The 24,041-nt window shown below is 42.0% G+C and overlaps 1 long non-coding RNA gene across 1 annotated transcript; it reads left to right on the plus strand.

Moving 5' to 3' along the window:
• The first annotated feature begins 1,637 nt into the window (after positions 1–1,637).
• On the plus strand, positions 1,638–22,190 carry LOC140493268 (uncharacterized). The gene is made up of 3 exons (XR_011963640.1): positions 1,638–1,730; positions 17,840–17,920; positions 22,090–22,190. It is a non-coding gene; the product is annotated as an uncharacterized lncRNA (long non-coding RNA).
• The last annotated feature ends 1,851 nt before the right edge of the window (positions 22,191–24,041 follow it).

The raw sequence follows: 24,041 nt of genomic DNA on the forward strand, positions 1-24,041 counted from the left end.
CAAGCGGTTACTTCTGGCTTTAGGACAGGTGTTCAATCTTGCCTTCCCTGGATTTTGCAGAATGAAGATTTTGTTGGAAGTCCATCCTGTTGCATTGAAAAACTCTCCCTTCAAGAATCAGGATCAGGTAACAGGTGACAATCCTGCATTGACGAACACTGAGCAGGGAAATGATTAAAAGGGGAATTACAGTTCCGTTTAAATATCAAACATTCATAAAACTGCATCTGATATCTACTTCAAGCTACATTCCTCAGATTTAATGGCTGTACTTATACCACAGAACCACTGGCTGCTCAGTTTACTGCAATTTTCAACTGGATAGCTCCAAATTAGTAATAGGCCTTTTACAACATCAGTAATATGTATTGGTGTATCTTTTTAAACTAAAAACTGTTGAGTGTAAAGCCATGGAAGGGAGATTAGAATAGCTTGCTAAGGGACAGAGCTTACATTGTCACTTTCAGTCAGAACCATGACACGAAGATTCTGAGACACTGTTCACTGACAACCAGAGAGAGATACAATTGGAGAGGCACAATGCCCTGGTGAAATATCGCATGTCCTTTTACTTCAGTGTCTCCAAACTGTACATGACCTTTCTTTGTCTGCATTAGATTCTCCCCCATAGAGATAAAATCTCAGTATTCAGATCTTCCCAATGTCAACAATATCTCTAATCCTCTCTAGCTAAACCAAAGTAAGCATTAAAGTGAGGACATGATTCAATAGAACCTAACAGCATTGCATGCAGCCGTTAAAGCAGAAGGGATGCATGCAGAAGAAATCCATGCAGACTCCTTTAGAACCATGTAAAGCTTCTGGTGGGGTACTTGTATAAATTTCATAATGGAGTAAACACTTCCACTAAAGACTGAAGTTGTCAAAAGTTCTGCTTAACTGCTAGACTTAGATCATCGGCTTGATTCCGTACAATCTTCCCATGTGTCACTCCCAGGAAAGCTTGCCACTCACTGGAAATCCGCCAGAAGACCAGCATTCCTTGTAGCCATGCCCCTGGAGGAGTGCTGACATCTGCTCTACTCATGTCTGGCAACGGGACAGAGATGGCTGACAAAGGCAAATTGGCAATAGGTTCCTTGACAGAGACCGAGAAGAGGTGGTGAACAGGAAGGCTGTCCATTTCCTGGAGGACAGACAGAGATGGCCATGCACTGCACACTGTCTGCCTGATCAGACACCAGCACCCAGTCTGTGCCTAGTCCATGGTTTGGAGGACTGAGCTGCAGTGCCAAAGGATTAGCAATGATCTTCTCCATGCCATCAAGAAAAGTGCCATCATCTGCTGTTACCTCATTGTCAGTCCATCACTGTTCGTGCACTAACTGCTCACCAAAGTGATTGCCCTGACACCCTTCTCTGATACCTTCCCTCACTCACTCTCATGACCTCCCATTCTCCCACACCATGAACTCTGCATCTCCTCTGTGCTGCGGCCTCACTCCTTTGGAGCATCTCAACCCCTTTCCCCTACATGCAGCAATGCTAACAATTATGCCATCGACTTGTGTCTCACTCATTCACTCCCTTTTATTTCCGTGCAGGAGAAGACATCTCACAGCGGGGCAGGGTGAAGGTGAACCGGATGGGAGTAGTTCTGAATGTCAGATTCCTTGCCCTCATCCCCATGAGAAGGGAATACTTGCCCTGGCTACAGAGGACCAGAGCAGGTCCTGGTGGATGCAGAAACATCATGTCCAAGTAACTGAGTAAGTCCCACCAGCATCAGAATGCTGACATTCATTGGGCACCCCTATCTAATAAGGTAAAAACAATGACTGCAGATGCTGAAAACCAAATAGTGGATTAGTGGTGCCACCGACATTTCCGCCACCTCCAAAAAGACCCCACCACCAGGGCTATATTTCCCTCCCCACCCCTTTCCGCCTTCCGCAAAGACCGTTCCCTCTGTGACTACCTGGTCAGGTCCACACCCCCCTACGACCCACCCTCCCATCCTGGCACTTTCCCCTGCCACCGCAGGAACTGTAAAACCTGTGCCCACACCTCCTCCCTCACCTCTATCCAAGGCCCTAAAGGAGCCTTCCACATCTATCAAAGTTTCACCTGCACATCCACCAATATCATTTATTGTATCCGTTGCTCCCGATGTGGTCTCCTCTACATTGGGGAGACTGGGTGCCTCCTAGCAGAGCGCTTTAGGGAACATCTCCGAGACACCCGCACCAATCAACCAAACCGCCCCGTGGCCCAACATTTCAACTCCCCCTCCCACTCTGCCGAGGACATGGAGGTCCTGGGCCTCCTTCACCGCTGCTCCCTCACCACCAGACGCCTGGAGGAAGAACGCCTCATCTTCTGCCTCGGAACACTTCAACCCCAGGGCATCAATGTGGACTTCAACAGCTTCCTCATTTCCCCTTCCCCCACCTCATCCTAGTTTCAAACTTCCAGCTCAGTTACTGTCTCCTTGACTTGTCCGACCTGCCTATCTTCTTTTCCACCTATCCACTCCACCCTCTCCTCCTTGACCTATCACCTTCATCTCCTCCCCCACTCACCCATTGTACTCTATGCTACTCTCTCCCCACCCCCACCCTCCTCTAGCTTATCTCTCCATGCTTCAGGCTCACTGCCTTTATTCCTGATGAAGGGCTTTTGCCCGAAACGTCGATTTCGCTGCTCGGATGCTGCCTGAACTGCTGTGCTCTTCCAGCACCACTAACCCCTATCTAATGACTGGCCTTGAGACTTTCTGCCTTTAGCATCTTACAGCTGCAACCAGCGTGCCAAACATACGCCGATAGGTACACATGGCCAAGTGGAGAGCTCCAAAACCTCAGGGAGATCATTCAGGGCATGGAGGAACCATTAGTCAGACTGTTCGCTTTTCTTCCCAACAGCAGCAGTGAAACATCAGTGAGTCCAATATGCAAAGGGACAGTAGGATGGGAGGCTGCTGAATTGAGCAGATATTTGAGGGAGCAACACCTCAGGCCATCTCTGGGTATAGGCTGGCCACTGATATCCACCACAAACCCACTAACTCCCACAGTTACTTGGACTATACATCTGCATACTTTGCTTCCTGCAAGGATTCCCAGTTTCTCCAACTCTGTTGCACCTAATCTGATGATGTCACCTTCCATAGAAGCCCCTCAGAAATGTCCACCTTTTTCCTCAATGGATGATTCCCCTGCACTGTGGTTAACAATGTTTGATCCATCTTCTGCCCATCTCTACCTCTCCACTCACCTGTTACCCAACCATATATACCAACCCAATCTTCCCTATAAATAACACTTTTCTCTGGCTACTAAAAGTTCTAATGAAGAGTTAATGAACTCAAAATGGTAATTTTGCTTTCTCTACACCTGATGGTGCAATGTCTGCTGACATTTACCATCAATTTCTGGTTTTATTCTGGATTATCGGTCTATGGATGGAGTGCAACAAAGATTTATCAGACTGATTCCTGGGAGGGCATGACTGACACATGAAGAGATGTTGGACTAGTTAGAATTATATTTAGTTTGGAAGAATATGAGAGAGTCTCATAAAAACCTATAAAATTCTAGCAGGACTATACAGGGTAAATGCAGGAAGGATGTTCCTGAAGACTGGGGAATCCAGAACAAGAGTCACAGTCTAAGGATATGGTGCAAGCCATTTAGGACTCAGATAAAGAGAAATATCTTCTTCCAGAGAGTGGTGCGCCAATGGAAATCCCTGCCACAGAAAGTAATTGACAGCAAAACATTAAATGTTTTCAAGAAAAAATAGATATTGTTCTTAGGGCTAATGGGATCAAAGGGTACAGAGGTTGAGCTAGAACAGGGTACAGAATTGGATGATCATATTGAATGGGGTAGCAAGCTCAAAGGGTCAAATGACCTTCTCTGCTCCTGGTTTCAGTATTTCGCCTTTCCTCCCTCACTTCTATGGACAGTGGCAATGGGACAATTGTTGTCTACTCCTCAAGGTAACGTGACTGACCTCCCTCCTGGCTGTCACCTGCACAGACCCCTGACTGGTGGCCACATATATCCCTGATAGGGGCAGATCTCCTCTCTGGGCTTCATTATAACCTGATCTCTGAGGAAAAAAGACACAGACTTGGTGTTCAGGGCCATCCCACCTGACCATTGTCCATGACTGATGCCCAGGACTGGTGTGGGATTCTGCCTTTGATTAACTGCTTTGTAACCCCAGATAGTCAGGTTCCCATATTAAGTGGGCACATTCCCCTTCCTGAAGACTTTGAGACCTGTGTTTGCTGCAGATGTACTGAGTTTGGTGTGAATGCTGCTGCCACATGTTGCAGGTAGTGGTTTGATGTACCTCACTGATGGGCATTAAAATATGGGCACTCTCGACTGAGCACAATTGCACTGCATGACCACCTGTACAGTTGTGTGATAATGCCAATGGCCAGTGCAAGGCCTTTTAGGACAAGGCTTACATGCTCTGGACATGTCATAGGCCCAAGGTGAATGTGAGCTGAGACAGCAAGCAAGTAGCCTTACCTAGGGCAAGCTGATCCACACTGTGCACTGGGTGCCTGTCTATGTGTGGCTACTGTACTTGATGCAGCCATGTACTGCTGGTTGCCAGTGTGCCCCTGCTTCATAATTATTGGATTGCAGGGCGCAGTGCCAGGGCATTTCATCAAGGCCAGGATGATGGCAATTGTTTTGAAATTCCATGCCAGTGACCATGGTGAAAGGGTACATGTGGCTGTGGCTGGGTCATACCTTACTCTGCAGTTGGGCTGTGGGCAACATGGAGGCCATTTGGAGCAAGCCGCAAGCTGAATCTGCCAAGCATCTGTCTGACCTCCATATCAAGTTTTCCCAAAAGCTAGTTTATGTGGCGTATTTGGAAAGATTGCAATCTGTGGTGAGTTGGGCTGCAACAAACAGCATCACATGGAAACCCACAGCTCCCTAGCAGGAATCACTCCCTGTCATTTGAGCAAAGTGGGGAAGTGAGGTGGGATGATCTCAAAATCAAGATCTTGCCTGATTCAGGCACTCATCTCACACAGCGCAGGTCTATCAGTTGCTTATAAGGCTCTGATCATTGTGTTTTGTTTGGTAGGGATGGCTTAAAGAGCCAGGGACCTGGACCAGGACTCCTGAATTGTCCCTTTGAGTCCTCCATTTCTTTCTCACAAAGGAATATCCTTTTTTATTCTGGGGAAATTTCACATCTGCGTCAAAACAATTGGGGTGCTGTGCCTTTCAATAATCCTTTCCTTCAGAACTTGTAGGAAACAGATCTTTGTAGTTAGGATTAAAGGTTCTGAGAAAAAAAAGATCCCTTTGAAACACTGCAGCTGTTCAAATTGTACTGCAGCCCTCGATACTCCCACTCCAAAATGGCTGAACTCCTGATTAAAGGCATCAACAACATTTTAAAGCAGGAGATGTTTTCCAAATGCATATTCATATTATTTACATGATGTAGAATCTTGCCTTTCATTGAAAAGTTGAAGTTAACTTGATGGAGTGCTTACATCTTTACATTTAATTTTATTGCCTGTATCAGCAATGGCTCAATTCACAGCACTCTTACCTATGAGTCAGAGGTTATGAGATAACATCCCATTTCACAACTTAAACTGAACAATATGGGCTGATATTGCACTATACTGGTGAGATTGTGCTGTTTTCAAATGATGTGTTAAACCAAACCCCAACTATGCTTTTAGGTGGATATGAAAGATCATACAGGTCGTTCTGCTATAACGCATGTTTCATTGACACAGATTTGCTGTAACACGATTTACAAATTGGGGACACTATTTCTAAAGTGGGAATATTTAAATTGTGTGCTGGCTGTATCGCATTTACATTACCAACACTTAAAGTGCTGTTTCCAAAGCGGAGTTTTTCTATAACGCGGGGTTGCACAAGAACACAACCATCACGCTATAGAAGAACTATTTGTGTAGTGTTATAGCGAGAAGAGCATGTGCATTATTCCCATTGGCCTAGCAAATTTCCATCAACCATCATTGCAATGCATATTATCTGATCATTATCAAATTGCTTGTTGTAGGTTGTGTGTAAATTGGCTATTAATGCTTTCTACCTTACAACAGAAACTAATGTACACTTCAAAATACACTTCATTGAATTTAGTGTGCTGAGGTTGTGAAAGGTGCTATGTAACTCTAAGTCTTTTCTTTTCTTTTTCTTGACATCAATATCTGTTTCCATAACATATCAGTTGTATGGAGAGCTGGTTTGTGATCCAGAGGGATGCCAACAGCATGGGCTCACACTGGATGAAGTTACCATGAGGACTCTCTTTTGCAATCTTGCCTCTCGCCTGAGGCAAGGTGATCCTCAGGTTAAACCACAACCAGTCATCTCTCACTAATGAGAGAGCAGCCCTATAATCTGGTAATAACATGGCAACTATACTTCATATATAATGTACATATTAAAAATAACTTGTGTGATCAAGTTTAAAGATCCGTCCAAATGTTTCTATAGGAAATACCTATGCAATTAACTGATCAATCATTTTCCATCAGCAACAACTTTCCCAGTTCAATCATAGTCACTATGAATTGTAAAAAAGCTTAGATTAAGCACTAATTACACTTGGCTCAGACAATAAATACGCCATGCAATGAGTAGCCTTGTTGGTGGTTTATCAGCTGCTGTTCTGTGGTCTTTGCCTTGCCCTTGGGGCATTTGCCAATACAGGTTAGCATGTCGATGGCAGGGTATTCATGAAACAATAAGCAACCAAAAAACTTCTACAAAAAAAGACAGAATACTGCAAAAACTAGAGAAAACTGGAGTTATTGTTTAAGATAGAGTCATAGAAATGTATAGCACGGAAACAGACCCTTCGGTCCAACTCATCCATGCTGACCAGATATCCTAATCTAGTCCCATTTGCTAGCACTTGTCCCATATCCCTCTAAACCCTTCATATTCATATAACCATCCAGATGCTTTTAACTGTTGAAATTGTACCAACCTCCACCACTTCCTCTAGCAGCTTATTCCACACATGCACCACCCTTCGTGTGAAAAGGTTGGCCTTAAGTCCTTTTAAAATTTTTCCCCTCTCACCTGAAACCTATGCCCTCTAGTTCTGGACTACCTCCCAAAGGGAAAAAATCCTTGTCTATTTACCCTATCTATGCCCCTCAAGGTTAAAAATCACACAACACCAGGTTTTAGTCCAACAGGTTTAATTGGAAGCACAAGCTTTTGGAGTGACGTTCCTTCATTAGGTGGTTGCCCGATGAAGAAGCGGTGCTCCGAAAGCTTGTGCATCCAATTAAACCTGTTTCACTAAAACCTGGTGATGTGTGATTTTTAGCTTTGTACATCCCAGTGCAACACCGGTATCTCCAAATCATTGTGCCCCTCATGATTTTATAAACCTCAGTAAGGTCACCCTTCAGCCTCCCACACTTCAGGGAAACAGCCCCAGCCTGTTCAGCCTCTCCCCATAGCTCAAATCCTCCAACCCTGGCAACATCATTGTAAATCTTTTCTGAACCCTTTCAGGTTTCACAGGATCCTTCCGATAGGAGGGAGACCAGAATTGAACACAATGTTCCAAAAGTGGCCTAACCAACATCCTGTACAGCCACAACATGACCTCCCAACTCCTATACTCAATACTCTGACCGATAAAGGAAAGCATACCAAACGCCTTCTTCACTATCCTATCCACCTGTGACTCCACATTCAAGGAACTATGAACATGCATTCCAAGGTCTCTTTGTTCAGCAACTCTCCCTAGGACATTACTATTAAATGTATAAGTCTTGTCCTGATTTATTTTTCGGAAATGCAGCACCTCGCATTTATCTATATTAAACTCCACGTGCTATTCCTCAGTCCATTGGTCCATCTGATCAAGATCCTGTTGTACTCAGAGGTAACCATCTTCGCTGTCCACTACACCTCCAATTTTGGTGTCATCTGCAACCTACAAACTATACCTCCTATGTTCACATCCAAATCATTTATATAAATGATGAAAAGTAGTGGATCCAGCATCGATCCTTGTGGCACACCACTGGTCACAGGCCTCCAGTTTGAAAAGTAACCCTCAACTACCACCTAGTGTCTTCTACCTTCGAGCCAGTTCTGTATCCAAATGGTTAGTTCTCCCCGTAATCCATGTGATCTAAACCTTACTAACCAGTCTCCCAAGAGGAACCTTGTTGAATGCCTTACTGAAGTCCATGTAGATCATGTCCACCACTCTGCCCTCATCAATCCTCTTGGTTACTTCTTCAAAACACTCAGCCAAATTAGTGAGACATGATTTCCTGTGCACAAATCCATGTTGACTATCCCTAATCAGTCCTTGCCTTTCCAAATACATGTACATCCTGTCCCTCAGGATTCCCTCCAACAACTTGCCCACCACCGATGTCAGGCTCACCGGTCTATAGTTCCCTGGCTTGTCCTTACTACCCTTCTTAAACAGTGGCACCATGATAGCCAACCTCCAGTCTTCCAGCACCTCACCTGTGACTATTGATGATACAAATATCTCAGCAAGGGGCCCAGCAATCACTTCCCTAGCTTCCCACAGAGTTCTAGAGTACACCTGATCAGGTCCTGGAGATTTATCCACTTTTATGCATTTGAAGACATCCAGCACTTCCTCCTCTTTAATATGGACATTTTTCAAGATGCAATCATCTACTTCCCCATATTCTATATCTTCCATGTCCTTCTCCACAGCAAACACAGATGCAAAATACTCGTTTAGTATCCCCCTAACTTCTGCAGCTCCGCACATCGGCTGCCTTCTGATCTTTGAGGGGGCCTATTTTCTTCCTAGTTACCCTTTTGTCCTTAATGTATTTATAGAATCCCTTTGGATTCTCCTTAACCCTATTTGCCAAAGCTCTCTCATGTCCCCGTTTTTGCCCTCCTGATTTCTCTCAAGTATTCTCCTACTGCCTTTATACTCTTTTAAAGGATTCACTCAGTCTCTGCTGTCCAAACCTGACATGTATTTAATTATTTTTCATAACCAAAACCACAATTTCTCTGGTGATCCAGCATTCCCTATACCTACCAGCTTTGCCTTTCACACTCATAGAAATATACTGTCTCTAGGCTCGCGTTATCTCCGTTTCGAAGGCTTCCCATTTTCTAGCCGTCCGTTTACCTGCGAACATCCACCCCCAATCTACTTCTGAAAGTTCTTGCCTAATATCATCAAAATTGGCCTTCCTCCAATTTAGAACTTCAACTTTTACATCTCATCTATCCTTTCCCATCACTATTACAAAACTAAAAGAATTATGGTCGCTGGCCCCAAAGTCTTGCACCTTCTCAAGTTGGTATATCCACATACTGAATCAGAAAATTTTCTTGTACACACTTAACAAATTTCTCTTCATCTAAACCCTTAATACTATGGCTGGCCTGGTCTATGTTTGGAAAGTTAACATCCCCTACCATAACCACCCTATAATTCTTACAGATAACTGAGATCTCCTTACAAATTTGTTTCTCAATTTCCCTTTGACTATTAGGGGGTCTATAATACAATCCCAATAAGGTGATCATCTTTTTCTTATTTCTCAGTTCCACCCAAGTAACCTGCCTGGACATATTCCCGGGAATATCCTCCTTTAGTACAGCAGTAATGCTACCCTTTATCAAAAACGCCACTCCCCCTCCTCTCTTGCCCCCCTCCTTTCTATCCTTCCTGTAGCATTTATATCCTGGAACATTAAGCTGCCAGTCCTGTCCATCCCTGAGCCATGTTTCTGTAATTGCTATGATATCCCAGTCATATGTTCTTAACCATGCCCTGAGTTAATCTGCCTTCCCTGTTAGGCATCTTGCATTGAAATAATGCAGTTTTATCTATCAGTCCTACCTCATTCTCTGCTTTGTTCCTGCCTGCCCTGACTGCTTGACATGGTCCTTTACCCAACTGTACCAGTCTCAGATTGATCTCTTTCCTCATTATCTCCCTAAGACCCCCAACCCACACCCACTCCTCTGCTCAATTTACTAGATTGAATCCTCAAAACAGCTCGAGCAAATCTCCCTGCCAGTATATTAGTCCCCTTTCAATTCAGATGCAATCCATCTTCCTTTTATAGGTCACTTCTACCACAGAAGAGATTCCAATGATCCAAAAATGTGAATCCTTCTCCCATACACCAGCTCCTCAGCCACGCATTATCTGCTCTGTCCTCCTATTCCGACACTCACTAGCTCATAGCACCTGGAGTAATCCAGATATTACTACCCTTGAGGACCTCTTTTTTAAATTTCCTGCCTAATGTTATATACTTTCCCTTCAGAAACTAGTCCTTTTCTCTTCCTACATTGGAACTAAGCAGGATTACCTCCTGTTGGTCCTTCTCCCTTTTGAGAACATTCTGCATCCTCTGAGGTATCCTTGATCCTGGCACTGGGAAGGCAACACAGCATTCTGATTTCTTGCTGCCAGCTGCAGAAACATCTGTCTGTAGGGTGTAGGTTTGCTCGCTGAGCTGTAGGTTTGATATCCAGACGTTTCATTACCTGGCTAGGTAACATCATCAGTGGCGACCTCCAAGTGAAGCGAAGCTGTTGTCTCCTGCTTTCTATTTATATGTTTGTCCTGGATGGGGTTCCTGGGGTTTGTGGTGATGTCATTTCCTGTTGTTTTCTGAGGGGTTAATAGATGGTAGCTAGATCTATGTGTTTGTTTATGGCATTGTGGTTGGACAAACCAACGTCATCTACAAAATTCCATGCAAGGACTGCCACAAACACTACGTAGGGCAAACAGGAAGAAAGTTAGCCACCAGGATACAGGAACACCAGCTAGCCACAAAAAGACACGACCCTCTCTCCCTCGTAGCCCTACACACAGATGAAAAAAAACACCATTTTGACTGGGACAACACATCTATCCTGGGACAGGCTAAGCAAAGACATGTCAGAGAATTCCTAGAGGCCTGGCACTCCAACCACAACGCCATAAACAAACATGTAGATCAAGATACCTTCTATCAACCCTTCAGAAAACAAACAGGAAATGACATCACCACAAACCCCAGGAACCCCATCCAGGACAAACATATAAATAGAAAGCAGGAGACAACAGCTTCGTTTCACTTGGAGGTTGCCACTGATGATGTTACCTAGCCAGGTAATGAAACGTCTGGATATCAAACCTACAGCTCAGCGAGCAACCTACGCCCTAAACCTCAACCTGAGCTACAAACCTTCACAAACCTTGCAAAAACATCTGTCTGTGCCTCTGGCTAGACAGTCTCCTAACACAAAATAGGATCTTCAGTGCCATTTTCCTAAAGAAGGGCTTATGCCCGAAACGTCGATTCTCCTGCTCATTTGATGCTGCTTGACCTGCTGTGCTTTTCCAGCAACACATTTTTAAGCTCTGATCTCCAGCATCTGCAGTCCTCACTTTCTCCTAGTTGTGGATTTAATCCCTGGACGGCCAGTCTCAGTAGCAGAAACTTGGCTGTTCCTGCTACATTTTCCTGAGAGTCCATCACTCCCTACATTTTCCAAAGCAGCATACTTGTTGGAAATTGAGATAGCCACAGGAGACTCCTGCACCTACCTGCTTCCCTCTGCTACCTTTCCCAGAGTTAACTCATCTATGTGACTTTATCTATAGCTTTTCTCCCTTCCTATAACTGACATCCATCTCACCCCTAACTCCTGTAAATTCCTTGATGTCTCGAACTGCTGCTTCAACCAATTCATGTGATGTGATAGGATTCGCAACAAAAGACATTTCCTGCAGACATCAGCAGAAGTGAAAAAGTGAGAGATATGAGTTAGTTTTGATGAAAGGTCACAGATTTATTATCTCTCTTCAAAGATACTGCCCAAACTACTGAGTATTTCCTGAATTTTTTGTGTCTATTTTACATTATGGTAACTAGAATTACAGAACAATCTCAAGCCAGTGAATTATTTGTCAACACTGCATATCATGTAATCTATACACGTGATGACTTTTCATAGTGGATGGCACTGAAAATCCTGTTATAGAGGATATCAAGCCTGGATGTACTGATGGGCTGTCTTGTTATTCATTTTGTGATGGAATTCAATGTTCTCTTGCATTCAGAGGCTAAATTATCTTATACAAAGCATGAGTTCCCGCATATTAGAAGTTCCCTACATAAAATAGATTTCCAGCATTTTCTGTTTTTATTATGTGTGAATGTTTCCTGGAATGTTTGTCACAAACTTTATCATCTTGTTTGATATAGTTCACAGAAAGCTATGTTCTTTATGTTAGAATTCTAACCTACATTTCCGGAAACCATGTGTTATGGATTTAATGCTTAGTAATGTGTTGCTGGAAAAACACAGCAGGTCAGGCGACATCAAAGGAGCAGGAGAATCGACGTTTCGGGCATAAGCCCTTCTTCAGGAAAATCTTCAGTGCCATTTTCCTAAAGAAGGGCTTATGCCCAAAACGTAGATTCTCCTGCTCCTTTGCTGCCTGACCTGCTGCGCTTTTCCAGCAACACATTTTAAAGCTCTGATCTCCAGCATCTGCAGTCCTCACTCTCTCCTAGTTATGGATTTAATCCCTTGTGAACAACATTGAACTTGATATCAATGTCCCGATGTAATGAGTTAAAATATATCCTGGGTTAAAAATCAAAAACCCCAAAATGTGATACCCATAAGAGATGTTATGGAGATCCTAGTGATAGAAAATGTTATTAGCTCGAACAGGAGGTTGCTCGCTACAATGTTCTTTTATCAGTCTGCATCGACAGAACTGTAAGTTGTCTATTTAGCGTTTCATCTTTGTGCTTGAAATTTCAGTGCCATGTTACTGTTACACGTTCATATTAGAAATATCTTGTTGGAAATTTAGAACTAGGTACAAACTAATTTCTGTCTTGTACTAAGTGAAACTGGCATTGATCTGTACAGATCTGTTGAAACATCTCATTTTAGCCAGCAATTCAAAATTTTTAGAAAATCGCTATAAAAAAGATTCAACCACAAAGTAACAGTTCCATCAAACTGTGTGAAGTTAAAAGAAAATCATTCAATAATCTCTGGAACGTATCCAAGCATAAACAGAAATTATTATCAACTGCTTCAGTTAAATTTAGTACAGCTGGTAAAGGTCCAAGACACCAGACTGAAATTCCTGAAGTAATTACTCTTCAAGAACCACTTTGTGAAATTTCAAAGCAAAAAGAAATCATTATGCCAAGTTTTTACTTGCCATGATTAATGTGGCTAAAGAGAATAAATTGCATCATGATAAGAAAGGAAGACATTAATGTCCCTAAAAATATTCATGCATATTTATGCACGTGCACTTTGGGGATCTCTATTAAAAGGGGAGGAACATCGATATTATGGAGCTAGGTTTGTGTTTTCAATACTTCTAATACAGAAGTCTAATACAGAACCTTGTAAGTACATCAGAAATGTGGGCATATATTCCACTCCATTTGGAGTGTCAAAGATGATAAATATCACAGTCTACGCTAGTTTTCTGAATGTTCCTAAAACAAAACTGGTATGCTAGAAATACATGGGGAAGTTAGGATTTAAAAGAAAAGTTAAAATTTCAATCTCGACCCTTCAGCAGAACTGTGATTTTACTCAAGCATTTTAAAATGCAGGAATGTCCTTCATTACATGTTACTGTGTTGGATTTCAACATGATTCCCTTAGTTTAGCAGCAATGAAGCATCCTGTCTCAAATGCTAGCCTACATTTCTCCTTCAGGTTAATGCTTCTGACAACCACAAAGACTAGTACGTTGAAAGCTTATCGTGAGAAAACATTTAAGCAATCATCTTTCAATACACAGGATTGATCTTCACCAAGACAATCATTAAGAGAACCGCACAGCACTAAATTACCTTTTATCCTAGCACAATGACTGAAAAGAGTGGAGAAATTAAAACAAAATCTAAATTCAGGAAGAGCAACCTCCCTTCCTGCAAAAATAAAAGGGAATTGAATTTTTAAGTGAATTAGAGGATGCCTGCATTTGTTTTCTCATAACAAGGATGAATCGATTATAGAATGCTCAAGTGCACACGATGCATATTGATTTGTTCGTGCATATAAATTTCCTTCCTGCAGACACCCTACTGCTGGTGACATTTTTACACTGGATTACTAGCCATTTAATCACAATGACCTAGAGCAGTGGTCTCAAAAAAATTTAAATTACTTCAGTTTATCACGGCTCTGGATCATTGAAACTGAACTTATTTGATGCGTTTCCCTGAGGTATGTCAGTTTGAAAGCCTACATGCACCGGTGCTTGTACTTCAGACAAAGGTTATTTTTAATGTCTATAAGTAATGACAGGTATTCCTGTCATTGGCACAAAGCAGTGGGTGGTGGATTGTAATTAAAATGCTTACCAGGTGTTGCACATTTTACAAATATAATGCCAGTATTCCTCCATCATCTCTCAGAATTATATATAATTCATATATAATGGAATTACTTAGTATATAAGCTAAATGAAGATGTATTTATGGCATATGGCATTTTACAAAAATCTTTAATATAATAAAATATCTCACAGCACTTCACAGGAGTTTAATAAAGCAAAATGTATCACTGAACCATATAAGATTATCTTAGGGCAAATGGCCACAAGCTTGGTGAGAGAGATAGGATCATCTTAAAGAAGGAAAGGTAGCTAATGAGGTGAAGAAGGTTGGCAGGACAATTTGCTTGGATTAATTTTAACTATAATTTTAATCTCCATTCCTGATCCAATATTAGTTTCCTTGGGATATGGACCTCTTTATCGTTTCAATAAATAATTAGAACTAATTATTCAATACATGATGCTGAAGTCTGGTGTTTTCATCTGTAATGCACACAATTTTATCAGATTGTAATGACCAAGAAGAGCATGCATAGCAAGTACAGTTGGACACCATTTTAGTAATAAACATGCAAAAAAGATAAGTTACCTAAGAATGTGTTGTGATCATCTCCTCAATGTCAGTGGTTGTTACGTATTAGATATTTACTGACCAAAATTAGCTACTTATAGGTTCTCAACTAGCTGCATGTGCAGAACTCATTTGTATTTGCATTTGTCATAAGTTATTCAGTATTCAGAACAAAAAGGATGAATGTAGTAGTCAACATCTTAATAGCAAGAAGCCTCTTATTGCTGCACTGCTACTTAATTAAATTGAGCACTTGTCTCCTACTGAAATATCTAATTGTCTAATGAAAGAAATATAATGTTTTGGTTATGAGAAAATGTTTATCAATTTCACCAACTGTTAATGTGTGTGTTTAATTTAGTTTTGCAGTTACTGCAATTAGCATTCGCAAAAAATCTAGTACAGTGTTCTATGAAATTGGCAATTTCATGGTACAGTTTAATTGTTGCACTTTGATTTATCATTAGAACTGAAAGCCATTGTGGGAACAGATGTTGTCACTCCTGCATGACAGGACATTATTAGTAAAATTTTGTGCTGCACTGCTGCACAGCAATATTGGCAATCATGTACTTGCAGCTTCATAATAGAATTTTTTCAGTACCTTTTTTCTTAGAGTGAGTGTTTTGGTTTGCTTTTAACTATCCCCTGTTGTCTACCATCTAAAGTATTACTATAATGGCTTTTTCAATAATTGAAAATGTAAGCCATTATTTTATTTTCTGTGATTCTTAATATGTGAGCATCATTGACAAAGCTGATACTTTTTAGCCACCCTAAAACCATAGAATGATTCCCCAATCTACATCAGAAGGCAATTAAAAGTTAACTTCACGTCTTACTAAATTAAACATTAAAGAAGAAAACTTGGGGAAATATCAGTCCTAAAGTTTCTAATTTGAGAGAGCAAATACTTTGACAATTATGTCATTGTGTGGTTAAGAATTTTTGATGAACTTAGTTTATGCCATGTTGTGGAAAGGTCCCAAAATTAATGTCAGTGTTTGCAAGAGAAAGCATCCAAAGAACAAAGAAGAACAAAGAACAATATAGCACAGGAACAGGCCCTTCAGCCCTCTTCTGCACTGTCACATTTTGCCCTTCCATGCTAAAACTGCCTTCACTAACAGGATCTGTATCCGTCTATTCTCATTCTATTCATCTATTCGTTCAGATTCTTCTTGAATACTGCTATTGTGTCTGCTTCCCCCACCTCCTCTGGCAGTGTGTTGCAGACCTTTGTGTGAAAATTCACACATCTCTTTTAAACTTGACCCTTTCGCACCTTTAACCATTGTCCCCAAGTAATTGGCCCATGCACCCTTGGAAAAAAACCTCATACTTTCCCACTTTATCCATACCATTCACAATCTTATAAACTTCTATTAGGTCATCCCTCAACCTCGCGCATTCCAGTGAAAACAAATCCATTCTATCCAACCTTTTGTCATAGCTAAAATCCCCCAAACCATGCAACATCCTGGTTAGCCTTTTCTGTACCCTCTCCAAAGCATCCACATCCTTCTAGTAGTGTAGTGATCAGAACTGTATGCATATTCAAAGAGTGGCCTAACTAAAGTCCTATAAAGCTGCAGCATAACGTGGCAATCCTTATACTCAATACCCCTTCCAATGAAGGCAAGTATGCCATAAGCCTTTTTTACTACCTTATCTAACTACGCTGCCAATGAACTGTGGACCTACAAACCCAGATCCCTCTGCATATCAATGCTCCTAAGGGTTCTGTCATTCACTGTATAATTTCCACCTGTACTTGACCTTCCAAAATACATCACCTCACATTTGTCCAGATCTATTCTGCCAGTAGTGGCCACAACCTTCAGTTGGCTAGACCCTAAAATGTGGATTTGTCCTCAATAACCTTATGGTCTCTTCATCTCTCACTCTCCAGTTTACCAATGCTATTGGTCACATGTTCCCTTGTCTGCGTATTTCTCTTACTGTCAATATTTTTGTTTGATCCTATGAAATATTTTGGAATGCATACCATATTGAAGGGCTACTTAAACAGAAGCTTTTGTTGCTCTTGTTGTTTAGGCTATGTTATGTCACTAGCTATAAACACATGACATCTACAATCTCATTAACCCTTGAGAATTTGGACTACTTTTCAAAAGATTTGTTCATCAAAGTAGAGGTAGATGATGAAAGAGCTACCACTCAATTGAGTTTATCTGTGGATTCACAATTCATGGTGAACATTTTGTTTTCACACTTCTACTCAGGAAACCTTCTTCTCTAACTTGCATTGCCATTGGAACAAATTCTATATCAAGACAATTACAAACATTGATATTGCTTTTATCAATAGAATTTCAATGTTTCAATAAATAGCTTTTAGGATTGGCAATAAATACTGGCCTATTCAGTCGCACCCACATTCGGTAGATGAATAAAAATGATTGCTTAAGAAAAGCAAGCAGCAGGATGCTGTCAGAGAAACCAAATTAATTAGACAACACTAGAAGAGAAACAGAACATTCCAGCACTACCCATCCAACAGGATGTATAGACCCAAGGACAATTTCCATGACCTTTCCCAAGAGCTTGGTCCCATGAGACTTTGCTTCAATGATGTGAAGAAACTCTGCTTTTCGTTGCAGCCAAATATATAACAAAGACCCACAGCATTGCTGTAACTCTAAATGACAATGTCATACCCATTCAAATTTATGTAAGATAATCATTTTTGTTTTAAAAACAAATGAAGAATGGAAACTCTGTTGAAACAAAATGGAGTCAAGAGGTCAGGTGACCTCCTTTCTTGTCTGCCAATATTCTTAGGCTGCACAAAGCTGGAAGCTAGCCTGTTATAAATGTGCTTAAAGCTGGATATGGAGCAGGTCTTCATAGCCAGAACTGTTTCTTGACCAATGTGCATTTCATTCCTCGTAGGGAGAGATCCAAGAATGACCATTTTTGAGTCGGTGCTTTGACACAATGAGAGTCAGACAATCTGATGTCACTTCCTGTGAGGTAAGTCACCTTTCTAAGTGATAGCTACTCTCTAAAATGACACCTTCCCAAGTATTCATCCTGCCCTTGAATGTTTACCCTCGTCATCAGAGCATGTTTACATTTTGTCATCGTAAGTTTTTTTTACCACCATTATAATGATGACTTTCTATTCATAATTGACCCATCTCCTACTTGCTTCCCCACTGAGTTTCTTATGCTAAAGCTTTTAGATCAGCCATAGTCTTGGACAAAAAAATAAACCTCCTAGCGAGTGGGTAGGACTGGCGCTAGTTATGTGCTTCTCTTAGAGGGAACATAAACATTGGCTGTTTCCTTTTCTTTGGGGAAGTATCCTATGTGAGAATCTCTTGTGTGGTGTGGTGTTGCCCTAGTTTTCACTCAGCTGAAACTGGCTGGATTTCTTAAAGTCCAGATTAAGTATGGAGTGACCATGGTGTCAGTTCTTGGTAAGATTTGATTTTGGGTTATCTTTCAGTGTCCCTAGCTGTGCTATTCTGTGTTGTTTTCGAATAGAATAGAAGTTCTATAGCATTGAAACAGGCCATTTAGCCCAACAAGTCCACACCAACCCAAACCCATTCCTCGACATTTACCCCTGACTAATGTACCTAACCTACACATTACTAAATGCTATGGGCAATTTAGCATGCCCAATTCACTTAACCTGCACATCTTGGGATTGTGGGAGGAAACCAGAGCACCCGGAAGAAACTCATGCAGACACGGGGAAAATGTGCAAACTCCACACAGACAGTTCCCCAAGGCAGGAATCAAATCCGGGTCCCTGAAACTGTGAGGCTGCTGACCACTGAGCCACCGTGCCACCCTTTTCATGCTCTCCCTCTTCTGTGAGACTGTTCAGTGGTGATGGGGTTGTACTTGTCACTTTTTGTGATGTAATGCTTTCCTTAGCTACATGCTCCCATGGACTGGTGGATTGTTTGCTCTCTGTGAGTATTTTGTACCTCAGCCTCCATAAGGAATAGAGAGTCTGGAAATGTTTGAGGCTCAGTCTCTTAGGCAACTTCTTTAATGTGTCCCTCTGAAATAGATTATACCCTGTGATCTTTTGTCTTTTGTAAGAGTTCTGCAGAAGAAAAAGCCTGTTTGTTTGGTCATCACTGGTAGTTTCTGGATCCCATGCTTGGATGCTCCTCCAGACGTGCAATGTCTTTAACGTACCCTTTTAGGCTTAATGTTGATGCATGATACTGCAGCCTGGATTTCACATTTGTCTTCGGAGGCTTCAGTCACTCTTGGTCTGTGATTTAAATGGCTTTTCTCTTTGATCTCTGCTTTATTGAAATTAGGTGACCTCTGAGATTTCTTACCAAAGTAGCCTCATAGGATTCTGTCAGGACTAAGATGTGCTCCATTGCACTTATGGTATATCATTAGGGCTCCAAGAGTTTTCAGATCAATGGTTACAACATAAAGACCAAATCATAAACAGCACAAGTTAAAACACTCATAATATTAACTGGAAATCATCACTGAACAGTTTGCTCTCTCTAAAGCCCTGCTTAAATGAAAACTATGAAGCTAATTCATAGGAATAAAATCTTCCGATCAGTACTAATAGAATAGCAGCTCAAATACTGTGTGTGGCTAATGAAGGTTTATGACTGAATACATTGAGAATAGAAGAGCTGGAGGAAACATACTTTCTCGAGTTCTAACCAGGTGGTCACAGTTATGTTCTTTGTGTCATTCTTCATAATTAGTTGAACAGGTTCTCCTTTGAAACATTTCCTTTTAAAACTGAACAAAGTCATAGGAAGGAAATGCAACATCAAGTAGGTGAGATTGCCAGGAAGAATTGCAATGTGCAGTGACCTACCTGCTAATGAGAAGCACTAGAAAGTTCAGTCAGACTATTAACGTGCAACAATTGAAAGAAAATGGGTCTATTGGAATAGAAATTTTGCAAGCTCCAATTTGTCTTCACAGCTCAGCCTCAATAATTTGTCTCTCACATTTTTGGAGAAAATCCACAACTCTCTTTCATGTGCATATCGTTAAGGCCGATCTCATGAAGGAGTTATATAACTTGTTCTCCTCAACTCTCAGTTGTCTACATGTGTTTTAGAGGGAGGGTTTAAAATCCATTTATGTGTTATGATTTTCAGTAATAAAATCAAAGCTATTTTGTGTAAGGTTAGATCAGAAGACATTATGTTTGTTTCAAATAGCACCTTGAATTATAATGTGACAAAACGCACATATGTGCATACACACACACACACACGTGAAATGTAAAGAATTAAGCTAGATTATGAACACAATGAGCTGAATTTAATGTGTTTTTTTAGCTAAGTCCAAGTTGTATTGAGCATTTTGGAGGGTATTTCACCATGAAGCCTAGCAAGATTTCATGTCCCATGTTACAATTTTGCCTCATTTACCAGCATGCCCCTATGGCATCTCTCAGGCCCAATTTCTGCTCCAAATAATGGTGTGTTATTCCTGAAACAAATCGCCACTCTGCAGATATCTACCCAAAGACTGGCATTCCTTACACAAATTCCACCCTTAAAACACCACAGTGCATTTGGATGAGTTCCGTTCCAAAGCTGTCCAGCTCACTGACAGTCAGCATTGAACAAAAGGTAGAAAAGCAGACATTGGCACTACGTTTCTCCAACAGTGACTTGGACGTCCTGGTAGTGTAACAAAGAAGTGGCATCTCTCTGGAAGACCTGCAAAGAAAGTGGAACAACCAGACCATACCAGCCTCGCCTGAGGTCACCACCTGGGCTCAGTGCCATTTCCACAATGTGGAGAAATGGCCACTATTGCAGAAAGAAAAGTGGACCTTCTTCACTCTGGCAGGGTACATCCCATTGTCTTCGCTCTATCACCTCATTCTCACTCTGTCACTGCCCTGTACCAATCTGCCACCAAGGCTCAAGCCCCACCCTCACTGTTGCCTGGGACACATTTGATCCTTACCCTCCCCTGTCAGCTTTTCAGACCACTAACCCTGCATACCCTCCCCATTACCTCATCAGTTTTTAATAATATTTCACCACTTTTCCACCTCCCCACCCCCACCCCTCCAGGAAGACCAAAACAAACTGATGCCCTACCTGCTAAGTGTTTGCAGCATTTGCTTGTTACAATCATTGTTTATTCATTCAATGGTTTTTCCTCTGTCTCCACATCCCCTATCGGGCAATAATACAGGGAGACAATGGTCTAGTAGAATTGTTGCTAGACTATTAATGCAGAGACACAGGCAATGTCCTGGGGATCTGGGCTCAAATTATGCCATGGCAGGTGGCGGAATTTGAATGCAGCAGTAATCTAGAAGTAAGAGTGTACTGATGACCATGCAACCATTGTTGATTGCCAGGAAAAATCCATCTGGCTCACTACGCTTCACTATTTTTACTAGCTTTTTGAGATTTATGCACGAGATACTCCAAATTCCTCTGTGCTGTTTCTTTCTCAAACGTCAGCTGAGTATGAATTTGGACAAGTTTCAGAAGTAGTGTGCCCGAGTGAGCTTCTGTAGTTTCTTGTGCTACCTTTCCCAACTTGTTTGAATAACCATGCACCACACCTCTATGGTGTTCCGGTCATCATATTTTCCCCCTTGCCACAAGCAAAAGTATTCAAACAGGAGGCTGGAAAAACACAGCTAGCCAGGCAGCATCAGGAGGTGGACAAGTCAACCTTTCAGGTGTAACCTTTCCTCGGGACTGGGGGTAGATGGAGAAGGAGCTGGAGATAAAGTGCGGTGTGGGGGTGGAAACAGGGTGGTGAAGTGAGGATAGGTGACAGGTGGAGGGTACAAACCCAATTCGTTCCTCCCCTTGACCAACCAGGTCATACCCTCTACTTGGGTTCATCTATCTCCACTTCACCACCCTGCCTCCCCAACCCCTTTATCTGCAGTTCCCCCTACCCCCAACCCCAGGCCTGAAGAAGGGTTGCACCTGAAAGGTTGACTGCTCCACTTCCTAATGCTGCCTGGCTTGCTGGGTTCTCCCAGCTTCCTGCTTGCCAACCTTGGATTCCAGCATCTGCAGTTTTTTTTGTCTCTAAATGTGCAAAGGTATTGGCCACTGCCGGGACCTCCAAGGATTTCTAGCTCCAGTGCCAGTGTTTATTTGACCAGACATTTTAAATACAGGGTAATTTACACCCCATTTCCCCAACAGGGACTTGGAGGTCCTGCTGGATAGGGTTGGAGAATGTGATTGCTGCTTTTGCTGAGTGCCACGAAATGTTGGTGACTGATGAAGGTCAGGAGGAAGAAGTGGTAAGCTGGAGTCAATAGGTTATTGCTCTGACATTCTTTTTTTTAGATTAGATTACTTAGATTAGATTAGATCTAATCTAAGTAATCTAATCTAAAAAAAAAGATTAGATTACTTACAGTGTGGAAACAGGCCATTCGGCCCAACAAGTCCACACCGCCCCGCCGAAGCGCAACCCCTACATCTACCCCTTACCTACGGGCAATTTAGCATGGCCAATTCACCTGACCTGCACATCTTTGGACTGTGGGAGGAAACCAGAGCACCCGGAGGAAACCCACTCAGACACGGGGAGAATGTGCAAACTCCACACAGTCAGTCACCTGAGGCGGGAATTGAACCCAGGTCTCTGGCGCTGTGAGGCAGCAGTGCTAACCACTGTGCCACCGTGCCGCCCAACCTTTCTTGTGAGAAATGTTGCCATCTCATTTCTCTGCTGTGGGTCAGAGAAGAGGAAACGGCATTTCAATTAGGTGCAATGTTAATATATGCAAGTAGGCCTCACCCCATTTACGAGCAAACATGCCACCTCACCGTCCAGCATTTGGTTGGAAAATACAACATTTTGCTCTCAACAGCTGGAATCTCTTCACTGCAAGCTCACCCATGATTCTCCCAGCTTTCTCACTAATGCCCATGTTGTTAAGGAGCTGGGAAGATTAAAACTTTGTGTCAGTCTCAGCACTTGCATTTTCATCTGTTTTAATATCATCTGTGAACTTAGTACATTCACTTCCCTCATCCAAGTCGTGAATTATATTGTCAGGGTTTCTGTAGAGGAAGATCTTTGCTGGCCAAAATGAAGTAGTCCTTGCACTGCCTGGCTTGATTGGTTTTTTAGCAGTGTTCTGTTCTTCTGGTTGGAGGATTCTATTCTGCGGTCTCTATGACTGACTGCCTGGGATCTCCTGTGAATTTAGTTTTGATCATGTGATCAACTCCTCCCATCATCAATAAAATGGGTTGGAGCGGGGTGATTTTACACAAAGAGGGAGTAATTCATAACCCATCAACATCCAGCTCACTGGAAGACATTGTTTGATATTCCATTCTCTATCACCAAAAGATTTGGTCACCATTGTCTGTTAATTCTTTCCCATTGAACTGGTGAGAGCAGCCAACTTTCAGCCAGAAATCATGTGGTCCAATGGAATACATATTTTAATGATATGATAGCAAATTTGAATCTGTGGCTCTGCCTTTAACTCTCACTTGCGATTGACACTCTAAGAAGAGATGAATGGAACAACTGTACCAAAGATCAGCACTCTCTCCAATTGTATGTCAATAAAATCATTCCTGTTCATCAACAGAGTCACTGAGAGAAGGGATATCCACTTCCTGGGAATAGCACTAGGAGGCCATCCCATTAAATCTGTCCATGGATCAATAGGGTTGTACAGCACAGAAAGAGGTCCTTTGGCTTGTTGTGTCCACATCGATCATCAAGAACCTATCTAGTCCAGTCCTGGTTTCCAGCATGTGGCCTGTAACCATGCATTCAATGGTGCTTCAAATGTTCTTCTAACTTCTTGTTAGATTGTATGATGGTTTCCACCTCTGCCACCCTTTCAGGTATTGAGCTCTGGTCACTCACCATCCTCTGGGTGAAAACATTCTTCTTTTCATCCTGTCTAAACCTCCTTACCTCAAATCTATAGTTCCTGGTTAATTATCCCTCTATTAAGAGGAAATATTTCTCCCTTCCTAGCCTAGCTTTGCACTTCAGCATTTTGTTGACCTTGATTAAGTCCCTCTTGATCTTCTCTGCTCTTCGGCAAATAACCACACCCTAACTAGATATAGACTGTAAGGAAATATTTGGTGACATCTTGCAAAATGTCCAGATTACA

This window comes from Chiloscyllium punctatum, chromosome 2 (genome assembly GCF_047496795.1).
Source record: "Chiloscyllium punctatum isolate Juve2018m chromosome 2, sChiPun1.3, whole genome shotgun sequence".
In the NCBI taxonomy this organism is placed as follows: Eukaryota; Metazoa; Chordata; class Chondrichthyes; order Orectolobiformes; family Hemiscylliidae; genus Chiloscyllium; species Chiloscyllium punctatum.